This window comes from Hyperolius riggenbachi, chromosome 7 (assembly GCF_040937935.1).
Source record: "Hyperolius riggenbachi isolate aHypRig1 chromosome 7, aHypRig1.pri, whole genome shotgun sequence".
Taxonomy (NCBI): Eukaryota; Metazoa; Chordata; class Amphibia; order Anura; family Hyperoliidae; genus Hyperolius; species Hyperolius riggenbachi.
In genome coordinates, this window is record NC_090652.1 from 266,950,570 (window position 1) to 266,962,971 (window position 12,402).

The 12,402-nt window shown below is 42.5% G+C and overlaps 1 protein-coding gene across 5 annotated transcripts in view; it reads right to left on the minus strand.

The window, feature by feature from the left end:
- The window catches only part of RBMS1 (RNA binding motif single stranded interacting protein 1), a 470,972-nt gene that overhangs the window by 449,068 nt on the left and 9,502 nt on the right, over window positions 1-12,402 (minus strand). Inside the window, exon 1 of one of the 5 annotated variants that reach the window (XM_068245661.1) lies at window positions 4,480-4,540. The exons of the other annotated variants lie outside the window; for them this stretch is intronic. The gene's annotated coding sequence lies outside the window, so the exon portion shown is untranslated. Of the gene's footprint in view, window positions 1-4,479; window positions 4,541-12,402 lie in introns of those variants that run through there. 5 annotated transcript variants of the gene reach the window in all.

Below are 12,402 nucleotides of genomic sequence, written 5' to 3' on the forward strand. Positions count from 1 at the left end.
TTTCATTATATACTCCTCAATACTGGATCTTGGCAGTGTATTCAGTATGAGGTGTACTCACATTGAAGGATTACATCTCCCAGCATGCATTGCGGCTGCCAAGGGGTTGTGCTATAGCTGCAGGGACATGAAATGGCTGCACCTGCGGTTGTGGATGGAGAAGATGTCAGAGGGCCTACAGATGGGGGCTTGGGAGCAGATCCCCAAAGGTAAGCAATGCTTGTCACCTCCTAACAGCTTACAATATTTACAAACCTCCTTTATGGGGAGGTTCGTTTTATACATTTTGTAAGGACAGTGCTGAGATCCCTTTAAGAGAAAGTACAGTATAAGGGCCAGTTCCCTTTTGCGATGGTCCATCTAAGTTTATAATGTCACATTTATTTGAAGCATGCCTTAAAGGAAAACCGAAATGAGAGGTATATGGAGTCTGCCATATTTATTTCCTTTTAAACAATACTAGTTGCCTGGCAACACTGCTATCTATTTGGCTGCAGTAGTGCCTGAATCACACCAGAAACAAGCATGCAGCTAATCTTGTCAGATCTGACAATAATGTCAGAAACATCCGATCTGCTGCATGCTTGTTCAGGGTCTATGGCTAAAAGTATTAGAGGCAGAGGATCAGCAAGACAGCCAGGCAACTGGTATTGCTTAAAGAACCACTCCAGCAAAAAAAAGTAAGCGGTTAAAATCTGACAGAAGCGACAGGTTTTGGACTAGTCCATCTCCCCAGGAGTGATTTTCATGGTTTTCTCTGTTTTTAAAAGCAGTTCCTGAATGTCAGTTTATCTGCCAAAATAGTAAGATACTAGCCATTATCCCTACTCACTTGCACACTATTTTGGCAGTTAGACATAGAAACTGACGTTGAGGAAATGCTTTTGAAAACAAAGGAAAACCTGAGAATCCCCCATGAGGTGATGGACTAGTCCAAAACCCGTCGGTTCTGTCAGATTTTAACTGCTTACTTTTTTTACTGGCGTGGTCTTTTAAAAGGAAATAGCAGCCTCCATATCTCTCTCACTTCAGTCATCCTTTAACCTATTTTGGTTCCTGGACGTAGAAACTACGTCCAGGAACCATGCTCCCGCGGCCGATAGCGCGCGTGCACGCGCACTTCCGGCCGCGGATTCGGTAGCCAGGGAATCAATGTATCGGGCTATGGTTCCCGATCACTGATTCCTCTCCCCCGCTGAAAAAGCGACAGCTTCTCTCGGAAGCTGCGCCTTTTCTGGCCGTTCCCTCCCCGATGCGTCACTCTAAGCGTGTGTTACGCTTAGAGTGACGTCATGTAAACAAACTCATGGCCGCCATCTTGTGGCCAAAAAGTAATACTACAACTGAAATTAAAAATAAATTAAAATGAACACACATTTACATTATTATTATTATTATTATTATTGATTTATAAAGCGCCAACATATTCCGTGGCGCTGTACAAAGTAAGAAACAAACATGGGGTACATAATAATACAGACAATGGTGTACACCAATATACAAGATACATAATTAGTGACAAAATACAAAGAATGATACAAAATACAAATTATAGAATTGGTAATGACAGTGATAAAATTAACATGATAAATAAAATGTATAATGGTTACCAAGACACAAAAGGGGGAGAGAGCCCTGCCCTTGCGAGCTTACAATCTAAAGGGAATGGGGGGAAACAAGAGGAGGGGTAGTATGCAGCAACTATATAGAGGCTTTGTGTTTTAGGATACCTAGTAGGAGTGCAATTTGGTCTTAGTACAAAGGGAAGTGGCCTAAGGTAGAGCATATGCTTGTCGGAACAAGTGTGTTTTTAGAGAGCGTTTAAAGGTAGCAAAGGTTGGCGAGTGACGGATGTGTTGTGGGAGGGCATTCCAGAGGAGGGGTGAAGCGCGTGCGAAGTCTTGTAAACGTGAATGTGAGGAGTTGATTCTAGAGGAGGACAACAGAAGATCATGTGCCGATCTGAGATTGCGATTGGGTTTGTATCTGGAGATTAATGAGGATATGTACTGGGGGGAGAGATCGTGGAGAGCTTTGTAGGTTAGGGTTAGGAGTTTGAACTGAATCCTCTGGTTTATTGGCAGCCAGTGAAGAGCTTGACAAAGAGGGTCGGCAGAGGAAGATCGAGAAGAGAGATGAATGAGACGAGCAGCTGAGTTCAGTACTGACTGGAGCGGGGCCAGTTTGTTAGACGGTAGTCCACAAAGTAGTACGTTGCAGTAGTCCAGACGAGAAATTATGAGAGTATGTATTAACATTTTAGTTGTGTCTTGAGTGAGAAAGGGACGGATGCGAGATATGTTTTTGAGTTGGAGATGGCAGGAGCTGGTTATGGAGTGAACATGAGGAATAAAAGAGAGAGATGAATTATAAATCTATTGTTTACCTCCCACCCTACCAAAACTACCCAAATAAAATGTTTACTATAAAAAAAAAAAACATTACAATAAAATAAAAAAAAAAAAACATGTAAATATTTACCTAAGGGTCTAAACTTTTTAAATATCAATGTAAAGATTAAATATTTCTATATTTTTTTATTTTAAACTTGTTAATAGTGATAGATGCAAAATGGAAAAAATGCAACTTTATTTCCAAATAAAATATTGTCGCCATACATTGTGATAGGGACATAATTTTAACGGTGTAATAACCGGGGCATATGGGCAAATACAATACGTGAGTTTTAATTATGGAGGCATGTATTATTTTAAAACTATAATGGCTGAAAACTGACAAATAATGAATTTTTCCATTTTTTCTTATTCTTCCTGTTAAAATGCGTTTGCAGTAAAGTGGCTCTTAGCAAAATGTACCCCCCAAAGAAAGCCTAATTGGTGGCGGAAAAAACAAGATATAGATCAGTTCATTGTGATAAGTAGTGATAAAGTTATAGGCTAATGAATGGGAGGTGAGGTGAGAGATTTCTCACGTGAAAACAACGGAAAATGAAGGGGTTAAATAATGGTTTGCAGTGGCGGCTCCAGGAAATTTTTTTAGGGGGTGCTATGCAGGTGCTGGACCAATTTCCGGGGGAGCTGACGACCTGCGGCGCGCGAAGCGCGCCGCGCCAAAAATGGGTGTGGCCACAACCTGCGGCGCGCGAAGCGCGCCGCGGCGAAAAAATGGGCGTGGTCATGACCGGATGAGGGCGGGGCTAACTGTAATTTAAAGTGAACCCAGGGTGAGAGTGATATGGTGGCTGCCATATTTATTTCCTTTTAAACAATACTAGTTGCCTGGCAGCCCTGCTGATCTATTTGGCTGTAGTAGTGAACTGAATTACACCAGAAACAAGCCATGCAGCTAATCTTGTCAGTTCTGACAATATTGTCAGAAACCCCTGACCTGCTGCATGCTTGTTCAGGGTCTATGGTTGAAAGAATAAGAGGCAGAGGACCAGCACGGCAGCCAGGCAACTGGTATTGCTTAAAGGGAGATAAATATGGCAGCCTCAATATTATTCTCACCTCGGGTTCCCTTTAAAAGTGCAACGCAAAGACAGAGGGCCCAAGTTTTGGTGACCCTTTTCCCAGAAAATTCACATAATTGTGCAGGTTTTCTCAAGAAAATACACGTAATGTGAGCAGATTTTAACAAAAAACACGTCCAATGACCCCAATATGCACAATCGTTATCAGATATGGCCCCAATATGCACAATCGTTATCAGATATGGCCCCAATATGCACAATCGTTATCAGATATGGCCCCAATATGCACAATCGTTATCAGATATAGCCCCAATATGCACAATCGGTAGCAGATATGACCCCAATATGCACAATCGTTAGCAGATATGACCCCAATATGCACAATCGTTATCAGATATGGCCCCAATATGCACAATCGTTATCAGATATGGCCCCAATATGCACAATCGGTAGCAGATATGACCCCAATATGCACAATCGGTAGCAGATATGACCCCAATATGCACAATCGGTAGCAGATATGACCCCAATATGCACAATCGGTAGCAGATATGACCCCAATATGCACAATCGGTAGCAGATATGACCCCAATATGCACAATCGGTAGCAGATATGACCCCAATATGCACAATCGGTAGCAGAAATGACCCCAATATGCACAATCGGTAGCAGAAATGACCCCAATATGCACAATCGGTAGCAGAAATGACCCCAATATGCACAATCGGTAGCAGAAATGACCCCAACATGCACAATCGGTAGCAGATATCGCCCCAATATGCACAATCCGTAGCAGATATGACCCCAATATGCACAATCCGTAGCAGATATGACCCCAATATGCACAATCCGTGGCAGATATGACCCCAATATGCACAATCCGTGGCAGATATGACCCCAATATGCACAATCCGTGGCAGATATGACCCCAATATGCACAATCCGTGGCAGATATGACCCCAATATGCACAATCCGTAGCAGATATGACCCCAATATGCACAATCCGCATCACCTGAAAAAGAAAAGAAAAACCCATTTACTCACCTACAGCCAGAAGACCTTCTTTCCCGACCTCCCGTCCCGAGTCCCGACCTCATTGTGGCGCGCAGCGCCCGCGCGCCCACGATCCTCTTCCTTCCCGACGTCACGACGAGACTTCCTGCCTGCATGCAGAGAGCAGGGCTACGGGAAAATGGCCGCCCGAAGTCTGCAGAACAGGGCTCCGGGCGGCCATCTTACCGTAGCCCTGCCTGCTGCTCCGTGCTGCCGGTGTGTGAACTGACTTGGCGTCTTTTAGACGCCTGAAGTCAGTTCACTCCAGGGGGTGCTTTGGGGGTGCTTGGACAATTCTAGGGGGTGCTCGAGCACCCCCAAGCACCCCCCTGGCGCCGCCACTGATGGTTTGTATTAGGAGATAAATGAATTACACCTGTCTAATTCTCACCTATTTACATTGTCTCAAAACAACACGGTGTGAATTGGATTTCCTTCTTAATCTCGTATGTAAATTTGCGCTCCTTTATGGCCTGCCAGCGCTGCATGGCTAGACCGGCGCTCTATTTCAAGGGCATGGATTCAGCAAAGCAGAACCTAGCAGGCAGCTCCCATTTCCTGTGCTGCTCCTCTGTATACAACTAATTATGGAAAACGCCAGGGGCAACATTCTATCATCTTGCCTCCTTTATTAACTGTGATATGATTAAGATCTGAGGATCAAGGAACGGGAGACATATGCCGGCCAACAGCGCGCAGCGCCGCTGAATTGTAAATTTCTCGCCTACGACAAGGTGTGCTGCAAATTCCCCATGCATGTCGGTGAAATATTAAAACACGCCGAGATCAGATACACGGCCCTCATTACACGCTAACAAAGACTATTCTGCCTTTCTCAGCAAAACCCCACATATCTCGCCGGCAGCACACGTGAATGCGAATCTGCTGATACCAGGAGCATGCACAGGCATAACCAGTGCCAGGGAGATACCGGAGCTCAGAGTGAGGGGCTGGCTCCGGACCACTCTAATAGAGGCTTACCGTGGGGGCCGTTTTACGTCCCATAATGACTTCAAAAAAGTAATCCCGGATTTTTTATTTTCTGTACTTCCGACATTTCTTATAAACATGAGTAACTGACAATCTCAGCACTTTCACTAGATTGTCAATCCTGCTGGGGGCTGTAAGATTCAGCCTATGTCTATGAAAATTGCACATTTCATCAGAATATGGATCTTCACAGCTCTTTCTATAGGTTTTAAAGAATGGATTGGAGTGTTAACATTGTAAAAAAAAAAGGTTCTTAGCCAAAGAGGAAGTGAAAAGCAGAAAGTAATTTATTTGTTCAGGTTAAAAAATGGTTAAAGTGTTAGGTTGCTAAAGATGGCCATTAATGGCGCGATTCTTTGGAAGATCGATCAGATCAGAACAGAAACAACAACGAGCAGCATTTGTAAATCGCTTTTCTCCCAAAGGACTCAAAGCACATATGCATGGCTCAGAATAGTAATTGGTTTATAGGTAAACTGTGGTACAGAGAAGAATTCTACAAGTGCGCAAATGCCAGGCTAAACAGGTGGCTTTTCAGTCTGGATTTTAATAACTCCAGGGATGTGGTTGTCTTTACTGAGTGGGGTAGGGAATTCCAAAGGCTAGGGGCAGCATGACAGAAAGCTCTGGCTTCAAAGGATTTGAGGAGCGATTTGGGAGTGGTCAAGTTTATGGATCCTGCTGATCTGAGGTTGTGAGAGATGTGGTACAGTTTCAGAAAATGTTTTATGTATCCAGGGCCTAAATTGTGTAGGGATTTGAATGTCAACAGTCCAATCTTGAACAGTATTAGAAAAATTCTAGAGAAACGATCGTTTAGGCTCACTGAAGGAAAGATAGCTGTTATCCAATCTGAAAAATTGATCGATGCGATGGATATTACGATCAAAACGGACAATTGATCGTCCGAAGTATCATATCGTTAATGGCCACCTTTGTACTGAGGTGAGTTTAAATGGTACACACCATGCAATTTTTACTTCAGAACCTACTTGAAGTGGTCGGATCAATATTCAAATCTGACATCGATCGGATTTAGAAGAAAGGTAGCATACACACATATACGAATTATTTCAGATTCCACTCAGACTTTTTAATCCCAAAAGGAATCGAAAGGATGTACATGCAGAACAATAGCCAGTATTTTGGCAAATATTTTACAGTATATTCGATCTTCTTCTGATCAAGAAAGAGATTCATTCTGGTCGATTGCAATCAGTAGGCTGTATAATTTTTTTTCCTCGATCTGATCATTTTCTGGATTGGCAGGATGATCTGAAGTGAAAATTGCATGGTTAGTGCCAGGCTTTGAAATAAGGATAGATCAAAAGTACTACTATATTGTTTATTTTAGCCCACTCTTATAATACTGTGTATATTACTTGCTGGTACTCTGTGTTTATACTAATATTGAGGTTACCTCCACACTAGAAGTTGTGTTGTGTTGAAAGGGGAAATAAAGAGCTTGTAGGTTGGGGGGAGGGGGGGGGTGTTAAAGCTTAACTATTGTCGCTGGTCACAAATCATTGCACATGGCCCAAAACATGTGTACTTAAAGGGAACCTTAACTGAGAGGGATATGGATGTTCCCTTTCAAGCAATACCAGTTGCTTGGCAGTCCTGCTGATCTCTTTAGCTGCAGTAGTGGCTGAATCACCCACCTGAAACAAGCATGCAGCTAATCCAGTCTGACTTCGGTCAGAGCACCTGATCTGCATGCTTGTTGAGGGGCTGTGGCTAAAAGTATTAGAAACACAGGATTAGCAGAAGAGTCAGGCAACTGGTATTCTTTTAAAAGGAAAAATCCATATCCTTCTCAGTTTAGAGCTAGAGCTTTTGAAACCTCTAGCGCCCAAACACTAGAGGTTTCAAAGGCTCTTCCCAATGTAATGATATGTTTTTTTTTTTTTACAAAACCTCATTGCTCCAGTGTGCACAGACACATAGGATAACATTAGCAGCAGATTTAAAAACTCAAAACGCTCAGAAAAACTCCTCTGGTGTGCACCAGGCCTGAATGCATTTTGTAGGAACGGATCTTTTGCAGGAACTGATCTTTTGCAGATACTGATCTGTTGCATGTGTGCAGCATCTGTGTGCAGCATCTTGCAAAGATTTTTAGCTGATGGGGAGTTCAACTCCATAGAATAGACTGTGTAGGTATGGCTCTAATACTACATGGAAGGGGGTAACATTGATCTGTGATCTTTCATTTTCCAAAGACTTTTATCTGATGTGTGTACCCACCTTTAGAGGCGCCCCAGGGCCACACAATAGGGAAATAGGGGAATGGAGCATCTCTCGCCTCTGTCTCGGCGCAGCCCTGCATACCCAGTCCTCCCTGATGATCTGTTTGAGAAAAGGCAAAGATTTCTCAAAGGAAAGGGGGTATCAGCTACTGAATAGGATGAAGTTCAATCCTAGGTTACAGATCCTCTTTAGGATGAGTATCCAGTGAGACCACCAATATTTTGACATACCAGCTTTTTTGGCCAACACCACACTTGCCAGCATGGGCCAAATTAATTTCCCTTTTCCCATTACATTTAGCATAACCAATCGCAGAACTGCGATAAATAAGTAATAGTTTCCTGTTTTAAATATTAAAGCTGCCCATTTAATCTGCACCTATATAAGATGCTCATAAAACTTTCATCCTTGCAGGTCTGACAGGAAGTGCAGTGAGCAGGCAGCTCGCCCCAGTGCCTAATTGCTTGGCCAATTTACTGCGGATGGCTCAGCTGTAAATCCCACGTTTCCCAAGCAGTAAGGATCATATTTCATAAGAGGATATTAGAATAAAACTAATATTAGTAACATATGTCCTTGTGCTATAAATGACGGTTCCTGTTCATATGGAACAAAATGCAATGTGGCATACTGTATTATTCATTTTTATGTGCCATCATCTTTTGTTGTGCTGTGCAAAGTAAGCAACAGGAAGGTCCGCACCAAACCAGGATTCCGAACAATAGCTTTATTTAGGACGTATCCAATATAAAAACATGCACATGCACATGCATCAAGACGCTGACATGTTTCGAGCTATCTCAGCTCTTAATCATAGCTATGATTAAGAGCTGAGATAGCTCGAAACATGTCAGCGTCTTGATGCATGTGCATGTGCATGTTTTTATATTGGATACGTCCTAAATAAAGCTATTGTTCGGAATCCTGGTTTGGTGCGGACCTTCCTGTTGCATATTGTGGGCTTTGCTGACCTGATCGAGCACACTCCAGTGATTGGTGGGTAGAGCGGTGTTGACACGAACATTACCAATCGCTGTGCAAAGTAAGATGCAGCTATTGCTGCACAATACATAAGTGGTAGACAACATAAAGGTGACAATAACTAACACAGACAGTGTGTAGCACATCCATCAATCACAAGACGCAGCGAGAGAGAACCTTGACATTGTGAGCTTACTATCTAAAGGGGTTATCTAAAAGGGATAGGGAGGAAACAAGAGGTAAAGGCCTGACGAGATCGGCATTGATGGGCAGAGGCTCTACAGATGCATAGTTGTTTATTGCATACTACCCCACCTCTTGTTTACCTCTATTCTTTTACATTGTAAGCTCACAAGGGCAGGGCTCTCTCCCTTTTTGTGTCTTGGAATTCATCATACATTTTATTCATCATGTTACTTTCAACATTGTCATTACTAATTCTGTATTTTGCATCGATTTTGTATTTTGTCATCAACTATGTATTGTATACATTGGTGTACAACAATGTCTGTAATATTATGTACCCCATGTTCGTTTCTTACTTTGATCAGCACCACGGAATATGTTGGCACTTTATGAATCAATAATAATAATAATAGTTTGCCTGCAGGTTAAGAACATGTTCTGTTGCAATGTGTGTGTGTGTGGGGGGGGAGGCGGAAGGTCGGCCGAGCAATGTAGATGTGACATCACGTGGTGGGCGGGGTGAGCAGGGAGGACAAAGCTACCGTGTTTCCCCTAAAGTAAGACATCCCCTGAGAATAAGACCTAGCAGGAATTCCTAGCATGCTTGAAATAAAAGCCCTCCCCCGAATGTTAGCCCTAGGAGCAGCCCGCATGACACCAGCAAGTCACGCTCCATACAAAGCCTGGATACAGGAGAGCAGCAGTATAATGTGAGTTCTACAGTCCTGTATATGTGTGTCAGGCAATTTGTGTTTTTGTTGGAGCCATCGCTCCTGATCTGTGGTGATAAGCATCAGCAGCGCTTCACCTCTTCACATTTTCCCAGGACACAGCTTATCCTATCATAGCTCTGGGGAGCCTGACAGAGTTCTCTGTCTGCAAGAAATAAACTCTTACCCAAATGATCAGCAGAATCAATTTCTTGTAAGTGAGAGTCAATATCTGCAAACCACAAGCTCTGTGCATGCTGCTTGTGTTTCAGCATGGCATGCAGTATATACATTTTTTGTATTGGAAAACTGCCAGTGTTTCCCCCAAAAATAAGACATCCTCTAAAAATAAGCCCTAGCACATTTTTTGGAGCAAAAATTAATATAAGACAGTGTCTTATTTTCGGGGAAACATGGTATCAGCTGTTGCTCAGCTGAATTGATCACTGGCCAAGCCACAGTTAGGGGCTGCTGTACACACGCCGCATTATTGTCGGTAAAGCGCCTCGAAACATCTCAGTACCCAGGAACCTATGAATAGCATACAGTCTGTATCCTAAATAACATATCTTATATAGAACTATACAAATAAACCAAAATTAACATACAGTGTAAAATCAAGGAAGTGGGGTAGGGATGAAAGAGAAAAGAAATGGGGAAGGATGGGGGGGGGGGGGGGGGCACTGTAGGGAAGGAGGGAGAAGGTGGGGGAATGGCTACAGCAGGGTGGGGATAAGGACAAGATATGAGGGATTAGTGGATCACCCTTGAGTACGTAACAACAACTGCTAAGCTGGAATACTGAGCTAATAAGTTCAATAGTACGAACAGTGTACTGTACAGGCATAAAGTACAAATTACATAAGCTTAAAAACAATATACATATATAACTCCAGCTTAAAAAATATATGTGACACATAATAAAGAAATGAGGTAAAAGCATATACTGTTTTTTTTGGATTATAAGACTTACTTTTTCTCCCCCAAAAGTGGGAGGAAAAAAGTCACTGCGTCTTATAGTCCAAATGCAGGGAGTTCCTGACTTGGGAACCAATACGAACCTCCAACCCACCGCAATGTAGGGGACTTCCTGTCCTGTTCCCATGCAGAGGAGGACACAGGGTGACAAAGAATGACACATGGGGGATACAAAGGGGCATAAAGGAGGACACAAAGGAGCATAGAGGAGGACACAAGAGGGACACAAAGGACCATAGAGGAGGACACAAGGGGAACACAAAGGGGAAGAGAGGAGGACACAATGAGGGCAGAGAGGACACAGGGAGATACAAGAGGTACAAAGGGGGCATAATCCACAAGATGTCCCTTCACCATGGATGCACCAGGTTTAGAATATAAAAACCTAGGTGCGTCTTATGATCAGGAGCATCTTATAGTCTGAAAAATATGGTAATTAAACCTTTAAAGGGAACCTAAAATGAGAAGGATATGGATTTTTCCTTTTAAAATAATACCAGTTGCCTGACTCTCCTGCTGATCCTGTGTCTCTTAATACTTTTAGCCACAGCCCCTGAACAAGCATGCAGATCAGGTGCTCTGACTGAAGTCAGATTGGATTAGCTGAATGCTTGTTTCAGGTGTGTCATTCAGCCACCACTGCACCCAAAGAGATTAGCAGGACTGCCAGGCAAGTGGTATTGTTTAAAAGGAAACATCCATATCCCTTTCAGTTTAGGTTCCCTTTAAAAACCACAAGGTGATGGTAAGTCAGTCCAGCACCCAATCTATAATGAGAGTTCCACATAAAAGGCAATCAATCTGATAGTCCATAAAAAAGCTTAAATCTACAGGGTACTGAGCTCCGTGTTTTATGTTTCAAGGCACTTTTTATTGACCCGATGAAGCGGCTGCTAGCCATGAAACGCGTTGTCATTTGTTGTGCAGAATAAAAGTTTGAAGGTTTGTCTGTATGGAAGCTGAAAGCTGAAAAAAAAAAAACTACTGTCATGTACCTAAGACAGTCAAAATATTCTATATTATGCAATATACTTAGATTTTAATCTCAATATATGGAATAAAACTATGGATTCCAGGAAATTCTCATTTATGATTAGGACTATCGATACAATTATTTATCTCATGAGTTCATTTTTACTTCAGTTTTGCTTTAAACACACCCAAGCATCTGTGACCATGACCATAAATAATTGCTTGTATTCTGATTTAGCTGATTGCACACAGCAGGTCTTGGCAGGCTCTGCATGGTCCACAACAGAAGCGGATCAGACAGACAAGACTCTGTAGGTTGCGCTGGACAAGTATCTTATGAAGCACAAGCTCCCCGCAACCTCACGGAACAGCTGAAACATAGTACATTAAAACCGATTTTCCTCTATAACTGTGCTTTTCATCCACACAGGTGATCAGCGCATTGTGCACAGTTACAGCCAGCTGAGGTCATCCCTGCTACTCAGAGCAACACTGAGCAGCTTCATCCATCAGGAATCATGCGGCTTAGCTGAAGGTCAGGAGAGCTTGAATCATCATTCTCTAAATAATGTCATCCAGGGATGCTGCCCAGTTGGGCCTCTAATAAACCCAGCCATAAAAAAAAACACAAAAAGAATAGATGAAAATATAAGTAAAAAAAAGGCTCATATACAAAAAAAAGTGAAATAAGAAAAAGCAAGAGAAATATTAAGTAGAAGATAGATATAAAGCCAACACACACGTGCATTCCGCATACAACATGTACTGTATATACAAATCACGTACAGTACATGCACAAAAGTATACACACATACAGTCAAGTTTGAAGAAAAGAAAAAGTCCATCA